Source organism: Alligator mississippiensis, chromosome 1 (genome assembly GCF_030867095.1).
Source record: "Alligator mississippiensis isolate rAllMis1 chromosome 1, rAllMis1, whole genome shotgun sequence".
Taxonomy (NCBI): Eukaryota; Metazoa; Chordata; order Crocodylia; family Alligatoridae; genus Alligator; species Alligator mississippiensis.
Window position 1 is genome coordinate 226,096,393 of NC_081824.1, and position 22,415 is coordinate 226,118,807.

At 43.8% G+C, this 22,415-nt stretch overlaps 1 long non-coding RNA gene across 1 annotated transcript; it reads left to right on the forward strand.

Moving 5' to 3' along the window:
* The first annotated feature begins 1,244 nt into the window (after window positions 1-1,244).
* On the forward strand, window positions 1,245-9,024 carry LOC132247645 (uncharacterized). The gene is made up of 3 exons (XR_009458922.1): window positions 1,245-1,482; window positions 4,430-4,561; window positions 6,864-9,024. It is a non-coding gene; the product is annotated as an uncharacterized LOC132247645 (long non-coding RNA).
* The last annotated feature ends 13,391 nt before the right edge of the window (window positions 9,025-22,415 follow it).

Here is a 22,415-nt window from a genome sequence, read left to right on the forward strand (position 1 = left end):
ATTTAGGGTGAAGTAGACCCCTGTGGCGTGTACACGTGGGTCAGGCCCGATCCTTCACTGCCTCTCCAGTGGCAGGGAGGGGAGGGCAAGCTGCCAGTGGGCCAAGCGATCCCTGAGCTGCAAGGGGGGCTGGTGCTTCCCTCCATGGCAGTGGCAGCACCCCCCAGGTGGAACCTGTCTGCAGGCACCCGGCCTGGGCAGTCTTGGGGGGCACCACAGCTGTGGAGGGAAGCACCAGGCCCCCATGCAGCTCAGGAAGGAAGGCAGGCAGGCTCCGGGAAGAAAAAAAAAGAAAAAAGATCAGGCTCACTGCTTTTTTTTTCCGTCAGTGGAGCCTGCTTGCATTGGCTGCCTACGTGAGCTGCCTGCACGGGGCCCAGTGCTTCCCTCCACAGGTTTAAGGTACTAAATTAAAACACGTCAGACATGTTTCATTTTGCTGCATCCAAAAGTCATTTCATGTGCATTATGCCATCAACATGTGTAAACAGCCGCACCTTTAAAGCGCATTACGCTGCTGACTCGTGTAAACAGCTGCACCATTAAAGTGGTGCAAAGGGGCAATAAGCCACTTTAAAGGCCAATTTTGTTGTATGAATAAATTGCCTAAGACCTTATTCTAGGGAAACTCCTCTCCCTCACAGACTGGGTAAAATGTCATCACCCTGCACTGGGTGACAGGCAAATCAATTAAATAAATGAGATTTTCTATCTTAAGGGCATTAGGCACCCAATTCCTACTGATTCTTAATTGTGAGTAGCATTTCTAACTACCCTAGGCCACTTTGGAAATCCCAGGTTTAACCTCCTGGAACTAACCTGCTTGGAAGGAAACCAGGATTTTTGAACCATTTCATCACAAGCATGAACTGCTCCTGCTTGAGCTAAATGACAAAGCCCTCTACACAGTATTTGTAGCCAACTCCCTGGCCTATTACAAGGATCATTCATGAGGTCCAACAGCACTTATCCTATTTCCCTTCTGCAAGCTATTTATGCTATTTAAATAAAACAACAAAAATAATGGGTTGCTTTTCTCGGAAAAATACCATGTGCCTGCCTCTGGGGCCACAGCTACTCAGTTAAGTCTCACACTAAGTATTACGCCTCTTCCAAAGAGAGATGCTACCAAATCACTCAGTTCAATCAACCAATAATGTTACAGCCTTCTTCACTGAGTAGCCTCGCTGATGACCATCATCTGGGCCAGTTTGACCTGCTCTGTACTTGACTTACACCCCCTAGACAGCTGGGCATGGATAGCTTGAACAATCAAACATTCTCCTTCCCAAATGCTAGCTACTAGGGCTGTGCAAAGCTTCGGGTGCTGATTCAATCGGAGAAGATTTGGTTTGATTCAGTGGCCAAATCTCCAAATCCAAATTGAATCGGGGACCAATTAAAAGGCCTGAATTGATACAAAGCATGATTCAGACAGACCACAGTGGCTGCAGCAGGGAGCTACAGCCAGACACAGAGCTGGTAAGTACTAGGGGCAGGGGACCATGGGGCCCCTGCCAGACCCCATCCCCTGCCTGCTCCCTCAGCCCCGCCATCCCCTGCCTCCTCCCCCAGTCCTCCCCGGCTGCCTGCCTGCCTGACCCAGCTCCCCGTGCTTTAAGAAAAACCCCTGACTCACCGGGTCCTGCCAGGCGGGGAGGAGATCCCTGCTGCTCCCATTGTCCCATGCTGCATGGGGGGCTCTGTCACGAGTCCCCGACCCCCCCCCGCTGTCCCAGCCCCCGCCATGGGTGCCCCGCCTGGGCCAGCTCCATCCCTTTAGGAAAAAAATAACCAAGAAAAACCCCAGGACTCACCACTCACGCAGCGGCCTCAGGGCTTTGTGGGGCTCGTGAAAGAGCTCCCCACATGGCAGGGGACAGCAGGGGCCAGTAGGGATCACTCCCCACTAGCAGGAACAGTGAGTCCTGGCATTTTCTTGGGGTTTTTTTCCTTAAAGGGCTGGAGCTGGGGAGGACAGGGCAGCCATGGCGGGGAAGCCAAGGGGCTCATGAAGAGCCCCTCATGCAGTGGGGGGCAGCGGAGATTGCCCCCCCACACACACACACACACACCCTGGCAGCACCCGCTGAGTTGGTGCTTTTTTTTCAAAGAGGCAGGAGCTGGGGTGGGCAGAACAGCCATTGACAAGGCTGGAAGAGTGGGTGGGTGGGGGATGGGCCTGGCTGATTCAAAGATTCAGCAGGAGCCGAATCTCCAAATCAGATTCAGCCAAATCGATTCAGGGCAGTGATTCGAATCATCGAATCAAATCACTGTCCCCTAAATCAGCCAAATCTAAATCCAAAGCAAATACTAGTCGCTTCGCACAGGTCTACTGGCTACCCCCATGCCATACATGTGACTTTATCTGATGCTTCCAAGCCGTTAGTCATTTCCATCCCTTGGCTGGATCCCTTGCTCCATGATCAGTGTTTTCTACCTTTTCCTGCTTCTCTGATCTTTCTAATTTGCAAGCAGTTAAGGTGCCTCTCAAATGGCCCCCTTTCCCACTTAGCTTACATCCCTTGATTTTCCTTCATGAAAAAGGCACTGTACAGCTCTGGGCCATGAACTATGATTTACACTTTTTCATCTCCTGTATAAAGCTTACTTCGTATGTGATGATACCATTCAGCTCAGTTTACCTGAGAACTTAAAAAAATACTGTCAGAGGTTGTTTTTTCCATATGTGTAAATATTAGGGATGGGAGTATTCCTTATGGGAAATTTGGAACAGTTTCACTTTGTTGGCCTGACATTTCCTGTATTAATTGAAACTTTTAATGTTAAAAGATTCTGTTCAAACGGTGTCTCTTTAAGCCTGGTGGGGAGGGGGGCAGGATCTGGGGCAGAGTTAGAATAGTGTTTCCCTTCCTTCCCCCACCTCTCATCAGTTAAACTGTAGAAGGTGAGATGAGTAGTTGTGAGGAAAGGGGTATGAGGAAGGAAATACCGACTGAGTTAGGTAATTTGGCTCAGAGGAATTGAGCAGAAGTTACAGGGCAGGGACAGAATAAGGCAATTGGAGACCTTTGGAATCCCCCATAGTGCACCCATGCCCAATTTTTGTAACTCCACTTTTTGACTTTCCCCTCTTTTGGACTGGCAAAAGTACAAACTACCTACAGGACCCATCTTCACATACAATTAATGTGACTGAATAAACTCCAGCGCAATCTGAGCTGGAGTAAATTAATCCTGATGTCACCATCTACATGTCCGTTTAAGCTCAGTAATTTACTCTGCCATCGGATAGTACCTGTGTCTGGGACTATCCAAAGGCACTGTAAATTAGTGTACAGTGGCCCAATTGCCATGCACATGTAAACAGCGACATTTTACTGTACAGTAAATTAATCTACTTTGCAGTAAAGCACATGTGTAGACACACCCCTTGTCTTCAGACAAGCTGTTCGGTCCTGGGAAGAATGATGCAAAAAGAGGAACTTCATAAAGGACATAAGAAACCCATTTGGACTCAAACTCCTGTTTTTTGAGCTAATGGTCATGTCTACATGAGATGCTGACTGCACAGTTGTTATTGCACACTCATTTAGTATTTGCATACACATGTACTAAATGACTGCACAGTAACTGGCATTACTGTGCAGTAGCATCCCTGAACAGCTTTTTGTTGACCCTGACTGCACAGTAGCTCATTACTACTGCACAGTAGCATCACATCATGCTTCAAGCTACATGACGCTACTGTGCAGTAGTAACAAGCTACTGCACAGTCAGCATCTTGTGTAGACATGGCCAATGTGTACCTCGCAGATGGGATTTTCAAAAGTGCTTACCAATGGCCCAACTCGGTCCCCTCTGAAATCAATGGGAGTTTTGCCATTGATAACAATGCAGTAGCCAAAGCAGAGATGCTTCAAAAAACCCACTAGCAACAGTCTTCTCTGAGAGAATCTCCTCCTGTAATAGGCTTCACAAAGATGGAGCAGGGCTGAACAACAACACGAAGGAAAGTCTCAAGTTGCTAAGTGTCCTGAGCCATTGATATGCTTACTGGCTCCTAGCTCTTCATGGTAGGAAATATCTTAATAAAACAGAGAGCAGGGCAAAGTGCAATCCTTGTTAGTAATGGGCTTAATTACATTAGTCAGTCAGACAAAGTAACTTTATATGAAGAAATATTTTTGGCATGCCACAAAAAGGTTAAATCCTGTCACACCCCAACCAGTTACAAATGTCAAAGGCAACATAGTATGGGCTTTATTTGAAATTGTAACATGTATTTGCATAAAAATCCTTGTCATAATTATAAGACACCCAGGCTTCCTTGTTTGGGTTTGTTTTTTCCCTTTTGATGAAACTCCCTTGTGCTCTCCCTTCCCTAAGCAGGAGAATAAACAATTCTCTTTCCAGACTGGTTTTTCAGGCCTTAAAAAAATAGTGCTTTGTGTTTTCCAAAAAGCAGGTTTCTTTAATGCAACTCAGATCAAACACCCAGAAACTGAGGGACCTGGACTCACCAGGCACTTCTGAAAATCTGGGCTTTCATCTTTAAATATGAATCTTACCTTCACATTGGGATAATAATAAACACGTAAGTAACCAAACTCTTGTCAGCAGATGTGGGTTTTTTAGTAATACTTACAAATAAGAAATTACGTATGGACAACAACAGGGGATGAAAAAGCAGGAGTTGGACTTATAGACCTATTTGTTTCAGAAAGAAAACAGTGGACTGCTAGAACAGCCATTGAAAATAACTGTTGTCATACACAGATGTTTACTATCCTTTCTGAGGCTCTCACTACAAAGAGAATTGACCGCAAACTAACTGTTTCCTTGCTCACCATGGAGAATTCCCTTAGGAACAGATCAGGGAGAAAATGTTCAGCCAAGGGGGTTTGGGTTTGGTTTTGTTTTGTTTTGTTTCAATGAACAAATGCAGATTTAGATCAACTGAAACATTTTTTGAATTTGTGTCACTTTTGGCAAATTTGTATGAGGAAAACCTCCCATAAAACAATCTTGAATATATCAAAATGTATCATTTTGACATGTTTCTAAGTGCAACATTTAGACTTTATTCTATTCAGAATTGATTATTCAATTTGGAAATGACCTTTCTTCAAAAGCAAAACAAAACAAAACAAAACACCCCTAACAAGCTATAAAAGCACAGTAATCAGAAGCAACAGCTTGTTTCAACCCAAATAGAATATTTCATTTGAACCTCCCCCAATTATTTTTGTTTCCTTTCTTATTCAGTTTGGGCCTAAATTAATTTATGTTATGTTATTTATTTATTTATTGAACTGTCCATGGCCCCAAAAAATCAGCTGTTCAAACAATTCTACCTGGGAATCATGCATAGGCAAATATCCAATGCTCAGTGGGTGCATCTAGACATGTGCATTTACTGCACAGTAACCAAAATTACTGTGTAGTACGGGCACATGTCTACATATGTAGACCCATACTATGCAGTAAATAAGGCAATTTACGCCCAATTAGTTACTGCACAGCAACGTTATGTGTGTAGGTTCTCTTGGGACTAACTTTAGTCCTAAGTCAGTCCACACACTACATTAATGCACTTTAACACCTGCACATGTAAATGCCAGCCTATTCCTGCTTACTGCACAGTAACTTACTGCGCAGTAAATTTAAACCAGCATAAATGCATGTGTAGAGACATGCCCAGTGTATCTTTTCTCGAGGTGAGCAAGGAGTGTGGCTTTTTTAGAATTATGATATTTTAGAATCCTCCTTTTATGATAATCACTTCAGTAGTATAACTTGGGGTAAGCAAGTGGGGCACTATCCCCATGCTCTACTTAGAGGGGACACCAGAATGGCAGTCCTAAGAGGAGTCTACACTGATAGCAGCAGCTCTGCCCTATGGGCATGGGACACCACAGCAGCAACAAGCAGGGAAGGGCAGATAGCAACGCAGTAGTGGCACCTGGAATCTTTGAGTCCCCAGGGTAGGTAAGACTGACCCTCCCCCCGATCTCTGGCAGTCAGCACCCGCTCCTCCCTCCCCTCCCATCAGGTGCAGGGCAGGCAGGGGGGAGGGAGTTGCTCAGGAAGCAAAATTTGTCAGCTATGCCTCTAAATAGCACCCAGGGGCACATCCCCACAACTGCGCACATGCAGAAGCATGCATTTCCCGTGGTTCAAATAGCAGCAGCACATATTTGTGCTGCTGCCATATGGGCCATTGCTATTTGTCCCCAGGCATGCCCCTACACACGCACTCTGGTTCACAACAAAGTGACCTGAGTTGGGTAGAGGAGGCTGGGGCCAGCACCTCTGCTGGCCCAGCAGCCTTACCTGGGTTCCTGGAGACCTCCAGGAGCAACAGGTGAGCTGAGCCTGCTGCTCAGAGCCTGGCTGGCAGCTAGAGTGTGGCTCTGGCTGGCTAGGCTCTGGTTTCTGATGGCACACGTTATCATGTATACCGCACCACTTTTTTTAGCAATTTTTTTTTTTGACACTGGTTCCTTCTGGTGTCAAAAAATTCCATGTAGCAAATTAGCAGTGCTGCATGCAGTGCATGCACCACATACAGTTTGTGGCACCTCAAACGGGTTTGAGGAGATGCAAACTGCACATGTGCACTCATTGGGACACGTCCAGAAGTCCCAACCAAGATTGGTGCCCCCTTATGCTAAATACTTTCCCCATCCTAAAAAGGTTACAAACAACACAGAAAAAAGTGGGAGAACAATTAATTAAAATGACATGATCAAGGCCCTATAGCAGATCAAGAGCAGAGATGTGAATAGAATCCAAGTTTCCTTGTTGTTTCACTGCCCAGCTTGACAGGCCATGCTGGTTACCTAGAAAGATAGGCTGATTGGTCTCCTTAGATAACATATTCTGTTTGGTTGCAGAGCTCTAGTCTCCTGCCTACTGAATCTGCTCCAGAGGCTAACTGAATCCCAGTGGCTGAGAAGCCTCAGCCAGCATCATCCTGTGACCTTCCTACAGGAACTTGATTGTCTCTTTGGCTGACTGAAAGGGGAATAGAAACCCAGAGTGTGAAAGAATAAGGTCATATCCCTGAGAGTGTTACATGCAAATAGAAGAAAATCTTGTGGAGGAAAAAGAGAACTATGGGGTAAATGGAAAGGGAAAAGAAAGAACAAAAAAAAAAAAGGAGAGAAATAAAGACAGTTGCTGTCTGGAACCTACAGCAATAATCAGTGAACACATGAACTGGAGAACCACCTGATCTACATAATATTGTTATGGGTGATAATATAGTTATGACAGCAGGTAATGGGAGATCATTTGGGATGGTCTAGAACTGGACCTCAATGTATGGGACTTAGATGAATGGGACTTGGCTCTGCATCAGATTAGGTTTGGATTATGCAACCTTATGATCTTCACCCTCCTCTATTATACAGTAGTTTCAACTTGTAACTAATTCCTAACATACTTAGCTGTAAAATCCAGACACATCCTGAACAATAAAAGGAATATATAAACTGGAACTTAGGTAAGGGAGTTGTATTTTACTATGGCTTAATTCTGGGAAACACCTAGGGCTTAGTTGTAGAGGATTCCGTAGGCAGATGTCATTTGAAAACTGGAACAAAGAGATTTTAGCTAGAAACAAATTGCTTGGGCTAAATAGACTGTATTATTAATCATATCTGCATCACTACCTTATGATATTTCTAAATGGCATCTAAGAACAGCATAGTTTATCCTGTTATACATCTTGTAACTAATATGGCATAATGTTTGTGAAATAGGATGCCTATCAAGCCACATATCAGAGCCTGTGAAAAGGCAACATAATTCCAAGAATGTTTTGCCTACCGTGGATATAATAAATAAATCAAGGCAATTGCACAAGCCACAACTTAGGTGGCACTAATTAAACCAGTGGAAGCTATGACACAACATAATTATCATTGCTACCCCACCTAAATTTAATTTTAGTGTTTCTTCCTATCTTTTCCCTAGAGGGTCAATAGAAGATCTTAAATGCATGCTTCAACAGTGTCGATTTCTAGAGGCAGCATGGAAGAGAAATGTTGAATAATTACAGGAGTGCAAGTAAGGGGAAAGAGGTGGGACTATTATGGGAAGTAAAACAACACTCTTCACAACAATGGGGAAAGGGGGATTCTGGGTTAAATTTGCCACAAGGCCACTTAGTTATGCCCTCAAAATAGGCCTTACATGAGACTTGAGTACAGGACAGGTCATTTTGGCTTGCTACACAGGGGTGCATTTCACCCACTGAATACAAGATCCTGCTGAGAAAGGAACTAAAGCACACATGTCATTCTAAGCTCGTGTGATATGCTACAAATGTCACTGGAGCTCCTAACAGGCTTACCTTTATGCAGAAGATTAAGGGCCTTGGTGAAGAGGGTCAACAGGTTTTCTGTTTCTGGGAAGTTTTTTGCTGGAGTTACTGGAACTCCTGAGGGGAAATAAGCAGATCAGAAAAATGGCCCAATGGTTCATGTACCATATTGTGACTTGTGAAACTTATGGGTCAGTTCCTCAGTCTGCTACAGATTTCCCCGGTGGCCTTGGAAAAGTCATTTAGTCTTGCATGTCAGCTGGTTTCTCAACTATAAGTGGGGATAATAGCACTGCCCCATGTCACTAGGTGCTGTGAGGACAAATGTAGTATAGACCATGAGATGTTTGGATATTACAGTGAGGAAGAAACGTATGAATACATAAGGAAAATGGCTTATTGTTGTTTGCAGATGTGACCCCTATGTCTGTCAGTGAGTTACCTTGTAATTACGTCACACTGTTATTGTTAAAGTATCTACAGGGGACAGAGTGACTTTGAATTCGGAGCTGAAAGTGGTTTATACCAACAACATCTTTTTGGCCACTGCATTTCATTTGGATAGAAGTCTGCATCATCATAGCGAATGGAAGAGAGAAAGGTTCTCTTTCAAAAACTTCTAGAGCTGATATATTTCAGCAGGTTAATTACAGCGGCTCTTCTTTGACCTTTTTTCTGTTCATCTGCTCCTTGCTGCATTTACAATAAAGCATTTTCCTTTGACACTGTGCAGGGCTCTGGGCAAAATGAGTTTGGTGTAATCAGGTGTGTTCCTAGTGAGCTGCAGCCTGCAGCACAAAGGCACTACTGTTTTTCACAACCACATTCAGTAATATTCACTCAACAGAAGAACCCAGCAGCATGGCAGTATCCATCAGCCCTCTGCATTAGCTCATAATTAAAGAAAGGTCAGTGGCTGTACCTTTCTCAGTACTACATTTATCTTTGCACAGTTAGAAACAAACATATAGACATTTCATGGCCAAAGCTTTTCATTGACATCCAGGAACATGCAGCCCAAGACATGAAAATCTTTTCTCATTGCTGGAGCCAACCGGAGGCAGGTTCTTAGTTATGTTCTTCTGGATTCTGTTTATCAGTGAATTATACAGAGTGAGAAAAACAACATGCACCTGGAAATTTCAGTGGGATGCACATTATATCTTCAAGCAGGCAGAGCTAGTTTGGAAAAAAGATTCCTGGTTCTTTAACTCAACTAGATGCAGCTTTAAGGTACTGGGAATTAGTGGAGGGGTTGGGGGAGGGAGGAAGGAGTTGCTTTCTTCCATGACTTTTTAGTTCTGGGTTCCATACAAAACCAGAAGCATAAGTGCCAGAAAACAAGAATATCCAGGGCTGGAAGAGAAATCCCAAAAGTCTCATCAGCAAATATTATGAATATGAATTGGTTTTCCATCAGCAACATGGGCCCCAAACTTAGATCAAGGCCCCATTGTGACTGGCAATTTGGATATGTACAGTAGGAGACAGACCCAACTCCAAATATCTTACAGAATAACTAGACAAGAAATATATCACCCCCATTTTACAGAGGAGGAACAACGAAATCAAGCAACTCAGCCAAGTTTGCATAGGAAGCTTGGGGCAGAGCCGGGAAATTGAACACAGATCTGTTGAACCACAATCAGTGTTTTGGCACAAAGGAAGTGGAAATGTCCTGTAACTCCTCTCCCAAGGATATCACCAGAGTTTACAAAGCCAACAGTAGAAGAATATATATAGATATATAAAGAAGGAAAGACATAGGAGTTTTGTTTTTTCTAGAACTGTTCATTCATCATTTATTTGCAGTAAGAAGCAAGCAACATGCACCTGGAAACTTTAGCTGGACACAGTTCTCTACAACCAAAACAGCCTGAATACTGGATGTTTTCAACGATCCGTGCGCAGACTCTAGACCAAGAATTATTGACACCAAGTATTCAACAACAAATAATGCTTTTCCCAGGGACAATTCAAACACAGAGTGAGAGAGAAATGTCACATGAATTACCAATCAAGAATTATTGCCTCAGTTGTAGTTAAAACTGGTGATGATCAAGGGTTATGGAAGAGAGAGGTGCTCCAGTCTATGCCTTGCACTCTCAGACAAATGGCTTCCTTTTTTGAAAGGAAAGGACCCAGACATTCACTCATACACACCAAAGAATCCATCTTGTCTTCCATTCAACAGAGTCAAGAAGTTGCTCTATGATTTTTCCAAGTCTGGCAACAGCATTCTGGCATCTCTAAATTCCTGTACCTTCAATCCCCTAAATCAGGGGTGTCAAACTCATCCCATGCTCCAGGCCAGATCTGAGCCACAAGTCACCTCACAGCTGCCGTGGGACTACTGACAGCTGCATCAGAGGCAGCAGCAGTAGGGTAAGCAGCCACAAATGAAGCAGCCATTTGCCACGATGGAGGCAGCAGTAATAGCAGGGCAAGCAGCTGTGATCCAAGTGGCCACGAGGTGAACAGCAGCAGATCATGTGGTGGTGGCCCCAGGCAGCTGCAAGGTGAGCAGGGCTGGGTCAGGACAGTCCTTGCTCACATTCCCTGTCCCTGAAGGTCCTGTCCAACAGGACCTAAAGGTCTTGGATTCCATAGCAGGCCCCCCCTTACTAAACATGCCCCAAAATTTCCTGGCCTGCCTGTAGCACAGCAGGTTGGACAGAGTGGTTTCTAAGGGAAAATGTTTGATATTAGTTGAAAAATGTGAATTGAAAACTATTACCAGATGTAGAGAAAAAGGAGGACCCAATCTTAAGACAATAGCCTCCAAGGTAGGAGCTGTAGGTCCAAGTCTTTGACCTACTGGTTTCATTGGAAGCTAGGTGCCTCAATACCTGCGTGGATCTGGCCCTTAGGGTATGTCTGCACTGTATCTCCATTGTGTTCAGGGAGGGATACTCCCAAGCATGACCTGCATACCCACCCCCGTGCCAAGCCTTGACAGGCATTGAATAAGCCACTGCAAAGACATTCCAGAGAGCAAGGCTGTCAAGAAAGTCTGTGGGGAAGATGTCCCCTGAGCAGATCACCCACAGATTGGTGGATTCAGCACATGTTGGTGGGGTATACTCCTTACTGCCCTTCCCCAACATGCCAGGGATGTTGCACAGATATACCTTTAGTCTCTGTGTGCCTCATTTCCCCATGTATAAATTGTGAATGGCCTGCTCTGTAGGTGTGTCAAGAAAATAAGTATACTGAGAAAGCTTTGTAGTACAGGGAACTATTGAAGGGAACAAGAACAACAGGACATCCCAAGCATCACTACAAAGACACATGCAAGTGAAATATGAAGGCATTTGGAATCGATCTTGACCAATCACCTTGGTTCCTGACCAATCACCTTGATCACCTTGGCAAGTGACCATAACAAGTTGCGTCATCGTTTCTACCAAGGCATCAAAGTCCACAACAAAAATTGGCTCCAACAGCTTGAAAAGAAAAAAGCCTGGAGGAAGCAAGCAGCTCGCCAACCACCCAACCATGACATATACATTTGTAACTACTTCCACATATCATGCAAATCTGGGATTAGACTATTCAGTCACATGAGACATTGCAAACCATCTATGACATGGGCTGCAATATCCACTGTCTCCCATAGATGAAACGATGCCAAAGGGTGTCAGCTTCTATGGTTATGGATGAAACATAGAGTACCTTCAAATAATAGGCTGAATAATTTTGCACAATCCATTTTAATTTAGAGCAAGAGGAAAAAAAACAACTTCTGGTTGGCACACAAAGGTAGTGTGGGAGAGCACAACCTGTCTCATTTTAACCATCTCCAATCCCCAGTCATCCTCCAAGCTCAGGGCCTGACTGCGTTTCCCAAGAGAATCAGAGCAAATAGTTAATAACAATATGAAACTGTGGCAGTTAAAAAAAGAAAGCTTTGCTGCTCATCTGTTGTCAGTTTTGGCAAGCAGCATGGGGGAAGCGAAACACTGATAACATTGCTTTATTGTCCGTGTAGGTCCCAACCTTAACATGCTACATCTGTATCTTCTGTCTCAAGAAGTTGCTTTCTTTTCATCAAACACATTCCAGAAGTCAACAGTAGAAGTACAGACAAGACACAGCAGATCGATCCATTAACTCTCACTCACTGCTAACAGCTCCTTGGCAGAACTTGGCCTCTGCATTCCAATTGGAAAGTTTTGCAGAGTTCAGAATTTAAATAAGCTCACAGGATGCTGCTGCTACTACGTGGTCATAGCGGGAGCAGCTGGAAACCTTTCCAGGTGCTGGGCCTTCTTCTTTTATGTAGAGCATTTGATTAAAGGACTGGTGTAAGCCAATCAAGTCTCTTGTATGCCTTGTCTTAATGTTGCTTCCAAAAAAATGCAGGGCTGGATTCTCAGCAAATGCAAGTCAGCGTAGCTTCACTGAAACATCTTAATCTTAATGACATGTCTAACACCAGGAATAATGATTCATTATGTGAAATGAAGATGCAATGGCAAGAGCGCATTTCCCCTCTGATTGACAGGTTGCTAAATATCCTTATTTTAGAAAGAGAGAAAATGAAAAACCTGTGCGGGCCGGGAGCGATCCAGGCCCTTTTTCACGCCGTGCGGGCTGTGGCCAGCAGCCCGGGCACGCTGGGTCAGAGAAAGCAGGCGACACGCTAGAATTAGGCACGGACTCGTAATGGTTGATTCAAGATTGTTTACTTACACCGAAGATGGTCGCAGTGTAGGCTGGACAGTTTCCCAGGCAAAGCTCCACTTAAATCCTCGTTTGAGGACTCAGACAGTATTCGGATCACTCCCACAGAGTTGTCGAGACTCCGTGGATCCTTTTGCGCACAGGGAAGAGGGATATGTCGAGGATTGCGCTCGGTGACGGGGAGAGGCTAGAGGCTGATCAGACCCCGTTGCCTTCTTGAAATACACTGGGTCCAATAGGCTCCGCAGCACTTAGAGATCTTCACAAGACATGAAGTCTCCTCTCCTGATGTTCGTGGAGTCCTCCAACTTGGGCGAAAACCACTCAAGCCTCTTATACGGCTAGCAAGCCAATCGCTAGCCACCACGTGTGAATAATTTAACGCAAGCCAATAATGGGGCTCGAATTAGAATACAAATGGCGGGAACTCCTTGCAACGTGCATTTCTATGCTGCAAAGAAGAAATGCACCCTGCAAAGAAAGCTTCGAACGGTGGGAAAATAATTCAGTGGTGCCAAAGCACACACAAAACAAAAATCACACCCTTGGGTTGTGACAAAACCCAGCTCACCATATCTCTATAATTGCCTTGCAAGCCTCATCTTTTATTTATAATGCTGATGAGTTGTTATTATTTATATTATATTTGTGCCCAAGAGCCTGAGTTAGGGACCAGAACCTCTTGGTGCTGGACACTGTACAAACACAATCCTTGACCTGAAAAACTTGAAATCTAAGAAGCTAAAAGCTCTTCCTATGGCTGCTAACAAGTGCTGTACAAACATATAGAACCTACTTCAGTACAGTGTGGCTCTCTGTCTCTCTCTAGTGGCTGGTCCGTACCCAGAGGTTAATGAGTTTGCCAGAAAGGTCCTAGGTCTAATGCCCATACACAGTGGTGTTATTACACTTGGAAAGGAGAGTTAAGGATTGTGGTTCATATAAACAAGAAACTTCCTTTTTCCTTAGCATACAGGCAAGTGCGTCTTAATCCAGTTGTACTGACTGAACCACGTTCAAGGCTTTTAGAGCCTATCAGAAAATTATTTCTTTTTCCCTTGCAGAACCATTTGACTTGCTGTCAAAAAGAAAGTTATTGCCTTGAAAATCCAATTTTCTGCCAAAAAACCCTTAGTTTTAATAGAATTTTCTGACAGCCCTATCAGCTACTATTGCTTCCAGATCAGTTAGAATAATTACAGCTCACGTGATGAGGAGTCATCACTAGAGTCCACGTGATGAGGAGCAACTAGAGTCCAGGTATGTATCTGGTAAGTATAACTCTCCCTGGTTAGTTCTGCCACTCGCATGGATGAGCCTGGTAGTTTGAAGCTAAGTGGTCCAGATTCAGCCCCTCTGAAGAAAATAAAGCAATGAAAAGTGAAGTGGGTGGAAGTGCTGCCATCCCTTTCAAGTGAACCCTGGCTTCACACCAGGATGCTATTGCTATAAGACATTGTTATAGGTAATCATATGCACTTTAATTATCTGGTATTGACTAGGTTCCTCATTGTTGACTGAGCTCAAACGTAATTCTGGAGGGTAGGTTTAACTTTAAAGAGAGGCCTGCTGAATTGTTTTCAGAACGTGGATTCTTTATGCTCCATTGGTATTGTGCTACTAAGCTTCACTGACATGGTTTCACATTTTGGGCTTATTCATACACACAACTTCCACATTTTTCTTTCACAATCTGGATTCTCACTTCTATACTATTTGGTGTATCTTTCTTTCTCCCCATCTTCTTTTTCCATTCCCTTATAACAGAGGCAGATGAGTGACTGCTGTTCTATTTACTTATGTCACAGGGTAACTCAGAAGCATGAGCAGCTTCTGAACTGCTACCACTCAAGGAAAATGGGCATGCAGTTAACAGTACAGGGGTGGGACTTGGGGTATCTAAAGTAGGCTTTTACCCCAGACACAGGCTTCCTGATATGACCTTTGACAAGTCATTCATCTTAGAGCTGTCTCTCTCTCTCTAGGCAAAGCAGGATTAATACTCCTTCCTTCCGGTCTTAAAGTAGGAGCTCTTCAGCAGCAGGAACCATCTCTTGTACATCTGAACAACACCAAGTATGGCAGGATCTTGACATTAGCTGGGAACTATCAGGGCTGCTGTAATGATTAGTATTGCTGGGAAACTGTTGACCAGCTCTGAGTGTTAGTGCTAACCTACATAGCCACAACTGGATTTGTCAAGAAGTTTCCACCTACACTGCAATCACGAGCTGACATGCCCAATTTAGCTTTCTTGTAGCTAGGCTGGCTGCAGCTACCAATGAAGGCATTAGCAACTCAACTCCCAAGTGGGCTTCTACAACCCACACAAAGCCCATACTACTGCTGGCTTCACTGCTATTGATACCAGAACAAGCTAGCTTAAACTAACTCAGACGTGCTTACATATATTGCAGTAGCTCCTCTGATTATAGTGCAGACACAGCATCAATTCCCCAGGGGGGTCGGTTTTCCCCATTACCATACTATAAGAATTGTCTTCAGCAGGGGACGTACCCCCAGTATAAGCAAGAATATTACCAAGGTTTCCTTGACAATGAACCCTTGTCTTCAAGACTGATTGCCCATATCTTCTCTCATGGGAGCATGGGTTTGCTAGCCTTCCACACACTCAAAGCCCAAACTCCCTTCCCCTAGTTAATGAGGTAAGGATGAGATGATGCAAGTGTTTGGCTTTATTTTGGTGAATATTTATTTGTTTGTTGAGGCAGGAAGAGTGACCTTTAATGTTGCATTATTATTTGCATTCTTTACTTCAACATATGGAACATATGTAAAGAGTACTGGATGGGCCCCTATGGAAACTGCTGGATAGACAACAGCTCTCTCATGAGCACTAGATGAAATGAGGATGATTTATACTGGCTACCATGGAGGAAGCAGGACTGTCACATGCAATACACAGCTGTCTTCGTGAACCTCCACAGATCTAAATCCAACAGTTAAGCACCACCTCTGCGTTCTACCTAAAAGTATTTACTAACAGATGAAAGAAAGCCACATTTTTGAAAGCCTAGTCTGGTCAGGGATCTCTCAATTAAGGTGCCCCAGTTAAGGTGCCCCATTAAGAAGCCTTAAAGAGTCCATTTGGACATGCCTCCATGGCCTTCCTTGGACCACTGCTAACTATATAGGCCCCATCCACTTGGGTGCACCAGGCAGAGTAGGCAGCTCAGGAGCAGGTCCTGTTAGAGAGAAGCTTCAGGCTGGACATCAGGAGACATTACTTTACAGTTATGGCTGCCAGGCTCTGGAATGGGCTCCCAAGGGAGGTGGTGCTCTCTCCTACCTTGGGGGTCTTCAAGAGGAGGCTGGACAGATATTTGGCTGGGGTGTTATGACTCCGGCATTCATTCTTGCCCAGGGCAGGGGGTCGGACCTGATGATCTGTTTAGGTCCCTTCTGACCCTAAGCACTATGAAACTATAACCACTGCCCTAGGACATATTCTCAGAGCCACTCCAGCCACTTGGAATTATGCCTGAATTGCCTACCCTGGCTAATGGCCAGTCCCACCATACCTGAGTGAGAGTGAGTGGTAGGGGTTATTTTGCCAGCAGTGGTGGTCCTAAGGGCAAGAGGGATGCTGTGTAGACAGGACCTTAAAGATGTCTCAGGTCCTAAACAATGACCCACATAAACTTAATAGTCACTTTTGAAAACCCTGACCTGTGTGTGCAAGCTTCAAGGTAGGGTTGTAGCTGGCAGGAAATTTGGCTCTTAAGGTCTGGCCCTGATTATTCAGATACATTTTCAAAATTAGAGCTCTGAAAAAACAGTTCTAGGCATTTGTGAAATCCCTGCTGACCTGCTACATAACTAGTCAGTGTCATGCCTTTGACTTGGTCCAACAATGTGCACGTTAGTAATGAGCTATATCAACAGGCTCAGTGTCTGACTTTGGCTAAGCAAACACAAGTTTGGATGCTTATTTAAAACTTGTTTGGACTCTTCAGTCCACAAGACTGGGGTGAAAATCTTGTTGGAATAGTCCTTCTCATGAGGTATCCAATAATACCTGAATCCAGCTGGGCTGGAAAAACACTGTACAAACAGCCTGCCATCATTTCAATGTCCAGAACCAGCGGGGACCTGGGAGAGTTAAGTTTTGCTAGTAGAACCAGCAATGAGGGAAAGACAAGTTCACTAAACTTTTGCAAACTTGTCTGCCTGTGCCAACCTAATGTCCCTGTGCGTGGGTATACCTATAATCATAACATCTGGAAAAACACAAATATGGGCAACTGACTAAATGAATCATGTTTTCTCTTCATGTAAAAATACAACTGTGTAAAGTGTGTATGTCTGACTCTAAGCATTCAAATAATTAAGGGAAAAAAAGTTGCTTTTGATTAAAAAACCCCTCTTGACTGTGTCCTTAGTAATTAAGATAGTATGAGCGCAATAAATCAGTAGATGTGCCAACCCACAGAGGTCAAATATAACTAGGCAGCAAATTATAGTAAACATTTATGAATCCCTAGTATGTGGTGCATGGCCCCACCCATTCTTCTTGGCTCACAAATTCACCGTTGATTGCACTGGTCCTTCTGGCATTTTGTGTCCTCATGCAAGTTGTCCAGAACAGCCTCCCTAAGCACTGTCCCTGAACAGGATTAGATTCATTCTAAACCCAGTGTGTTGTACAAGGGATGACTAATGCTCTGAGAAGATGGGAGAAACCAGAACGGACAGGAAACATTTTTTTTAGCAAAGGAAGTAGAAAAATGCCACCAGAGGTTTCTATTTCAGCAACAAGAAACTTGTTCACTCTCCTAACAGGAAGGGTGGCCTTGTGGTTAGTGCACTGGACTGGGACTCAGAAGATTAATCCAGTTGAAGTCATTTGTGGCACAAGAAGCTTGTGTCAAATCCCTAGATTTCCCCTGTGACCCTGTGTCACTTAATCTCCCTGTGCCTCAGTTCCCCATTTGCAAAACAGAGATGATCAATTTGATCATCTTCCTTCATTCCTGAGCTCTTTCAATTGCCAGGATTTCACAACAAGAATTGTATTTTCCTCAATGTCTATACAGCGTGGAGCACAACTGAGTGCCAATCTCAGCTAGGGTTTCTAAGTATACTACAAATAATAAGGATATATGAGGCTAATGATCATCTTGCACAATGACCCTGGTCTAGGATACCTGGCACAGTTATCGTCTCATTATTTGTATGACATAAGCACTTAGGAATCCAAGCCACAGACCTGAACCTTTCTGTATGAGGTACTCAAGAACACAAAACAAAAAGATTGTTTCTGCTCTCAACATCTTAAGATTTTAATACTTATCACCCCTCCCTGACCCCAATGGCTTATAGCCAGTTCATTCTAGAGCGGGATTTCCAGGCATGTCAGCCAGCTTGATTGCTTGAAATCACTATTGGTACTCCGTCCCATCGTTATACATGGTGGTTATAGAGACAATATTCTTTGTGTCTATTGTTCAAAAAATCAGAACATTTTTTAAAGAAACAACTAGAAAAGGTGACACTGCTCACAGTTAGTGTCAGTTCTTATGTCACAGTAGCACTTTGATAAAACAACTGAATCAGCGCTAAGGGGTACCAGGTTTGCTTTGCATCCAAAATTATGCTTTCCAAGCAAGAAGGTATTTGTCAGCATCTAAATCCACTGCTGAGTAGTTTGCTCTAACACTGATTCTAAAACTCTCCCTGGGGCAGGGACTGCTAAAAGCAATTTATTTTGTAGTCTGTAAATCTAAACTTGCAGGGTCCTGCTGTCTGGATTCAGAGCTGCTAAGCTTCAAGTTCATACAACTGTACAAGCATTGAACAAACACCCGGTGCAAACCCACCATGTCATAAGTTTCCTCAGGCCAGGAGGGCCATCCTTGATTTTTCAGTCTTTTGAGGGTTATGTAATTCTCAGTTCCCTACCCAGCATTTTTTGATTGACCCAGATCCTCAGAGGACAAACAGCTATGCCACTCCTTGACTGAGAACATGGAGTGGGGAGGAAGGGATCAAGGATTTTCACTGTTCCCACATGCTGTTAGTGAAGAGACCTTCAGGAGCATGAGTCTGACATCTCCTTTTTTTATTAGTAGCAGGAATGAGACGCTAACCCCACAGTTATTACCTTTCCACTGCCTTTACTGTACTTTCCTCTGCGCTGGGGGGCTGAGATGCTCAATATTTATTTGTGCAATAATTAGGGAAACCAAATCCCGGAGCTACCCAGTTATCTCATGTTGCATTCTGGGATACCTCAGACCCTGTACTACAGCATAGATTGGATGAGGACAGGTGCATGGATCAAGATAGCTTATGTAAAGGGGACATCTTCTTTCTCCTTGAGGTAGACTCAGATTCCTTCTTCCAGTAAACAGCTTCTTAGCAGGAGGATTTTTACTAGCTGCATCAGACGAAAGTGCCTCTGCAAGATGCTGACCTGGGACTCTCCCAAGCAGCAGGAGACATCTCTCCTGGGCCCACTGAGGTACATGCCTGGGGAAGCTCTGGAATGTAAATGATGCTTCCTTTTCTAGTTGTGCTTCGTCTCCTAGGTTGCTGCCACCAGGGAAAGTCCAAGAAAGCTCTTTGGCATTCTCAGCAAACTGAGATTTCACCATCCAAGTGATAAGAGTTCACTGAACTACCTCCAAACCTCACTGAAAGCTTCCACCATGGTTTATGAGATTGGCAATGCTTCACACTATCTATTTTAATGACCAGGCCATTCATCTCTTTAAAACGAATAGGCTTCATCCCCAATGAGTACAATGCAATGCAACTCCACAGCAAGTAGCGAAACAATGCCAGTTCACACTAAACTAAGCATTTAGGAGGGGAGGGTCTGATGTGGAATCCAGACTGAGAATTATTTGGGCTTTTACAAGTCTGCATTCAATGCCACTTTTTGAAAGGGAAAGACCTTTTTAATTGAAATGTTAATAAGAAGAAAAAGAATAGGGATGAGTTCCCCCCACCTCTCCCACTGCCAAAGAGATCACAAATATCCCTGCTGTAAAGATCTCTGAGTCACTTTTCTTAGGCAACAAACCCTCTTGAAAAAGGAAAGTAAATAAAAGCATAAAGGTGGAGGATGCCCTCTGAGGAGTATTAGAGGCATTCTTGCAGGGCAGAGATAACCTGGTGACTGCGGTATATATAACATGCATCTGCATTAACGTAACCAGCATATTGTATACCTGAAGCCCTGGGACACTGACATTTGTTTCCCCTCCTATCATTAAACAAGCCAAAATTTGCCCAGCTTGGACTTTTATACAAGAATAGGCCTCTTTAGACTCTCTTTTGGAAGAGGATTTGAAACTTTGCTGTGGATCACAGCTTATGTATGCATCTTGGAATGCACTGACAGTGGAGTTCACTCTCAGTAAAATGTCCATGCCCTTCTGGAGACCCATTCTGTACATCTTACTCTGGCAACTCTCCTAACATGAATTTTGTGTGACTAAGAAGGGGTTAAGTCTTGCAGGAAAGGATTAGGCTGGATGTAATAAGCATGTAATAGGTAGCTAGAAATAAAGCACTGCTTAGTCAAAATTACTCCCCGTCTCCCAGACATTCAGAGATATACAGCAACATGTTTCCTGACAAGGCTGTTGGGACCCAACCAGCACCCACTGAAGATAAGAGCTTTGCCACTGATGTCACTGGGATCCGGATATGGCCCTGTAATAGGTATCTGGCACACATTATAATAAATGCATGTTGGGTTTTACTGGCACATCTGATAACATTTATGAGTCTAGTGTTGGATCGTATAATCTTCACAACATTTTATAATCTTCATAGATTGTAATCTTTCCCTGGCACCATCTGACACAAATTATAATGATAAGGAATTTTCAGTTTAATAACTTGTACATTTCTAAAGCAAATATATTCAAATGTGTTCCAGACAGTAGTCTCTGACTTTTTTAAGAGCAAGCTATTCTCATGTTATGAAAAAACAATTTGCAGGTCCAGAAGGCAAAATATTCTCCACTGAGTGTCTTTAGATTTTTCCAAGAGCTTCTCAGTGCAAATATGCAGTGTGACAGTTCTCTAGTATTCAATGTTTTCCTTTAACAGCACCTCCTGATTACATGTGAATCACAGCTTTTATTTTGTTATAAAAAATAAAAAGATGTAAAATTCTAGCCCTCATTTTTCAGGGAACAACTTGAAGTGCCAAGCTGACAGGCTTAAAAGCCAGGAGCCAAAGCAGAACTTTAAAAGATATTATTTGGAAACTCTCACGATTTTTAAGCTAATCTTATGATTTTGAAGAACAGGCTGAAGTCTTAATTTTTTTTAACAGTTCTGGCTTGCACAGTACAGATTGGCAATGGTGATATCTGAGATGAGTCGTATTCATTATATAGATATTAGCGAGTTTATAATGTATTCTGTATACTGTTCTACCTGGCACTCAGCCAGGAAACAGAGACAATGAAGTATTCATTACGAGCCAGACTGTGATACCTTAGTCATGGAGAGCAGTACTTTACCTTGGTGAGCGATCCCTCTCAAACCACTGTGCAGAGAAAGGTGCAGCTCAGCACACGTAAAAGGAAGCAGAATCTGGGACACGCGCATATGCTGAATCCATTGGGATGTCAGATACTGCTCAGAAGTGCAGAATTTAGAACTGTTCATGCTCAGGAGTCCTGGATAGTAATGTAACTGAGGGGGGAGCAGCAGGGACAGTAAAAATAGCTGTTGCTGCTGTGGCAACTGACCACACCACCTCTACTGACACCATGGCAGCTGGTGCCACTCTGTGTGCTGCCACTGCCGAGGGCATGGAGCTGCCCTGCTATGCCTCTGGTCCTGGATTCTGGTCAAGTCACAACAAGAATGGTGAAATCCTTGAACATTTCCCAAGAGATCAAATGGCTTTGATGGGAATCCATCTGAGGCCCTTTCTTCACTAAGGAAGCATTGTATAAATAGTCTACCATGCCTACAAGCTCACTCTGTTTCCCAGGTTCAGCAAAGATGGACAACCTAGGAAGCAGGCACTGCCAACGTTTTTTAACCTGTATCTATTGGGTTCCACTCCTGGCAGGGTCACATGACCTAGTTAGCAATGCTGGCACAGTTAGTGACCTCTACTTGGAGCCAGATCCAAAGCCTATTAAAAGCCTTTCCATCGACTTCAGAGGGCTTTGGATTAGGTTCCCAACACCAACTAATTAGAGCTGGTGGAACATTTTCCATTGACGTATTCCCCCCTCCTCTTCCTGATGGAAAAATGGCCTTTTTGACTAAACAGAAGCTTTCATCGAATGAAACTGCTGAGAGTCGTTGAGCTGCCATTGAAAAAACAGGAACCCAGACAGAAAAATTTGGATATTTTTAAGCCAGAAAGTTGGTTTATTGAAAAAAAAGCAAAATGGGTTTTTTTTCAGTATTTGTTTCTTTATGAGAACTTGAC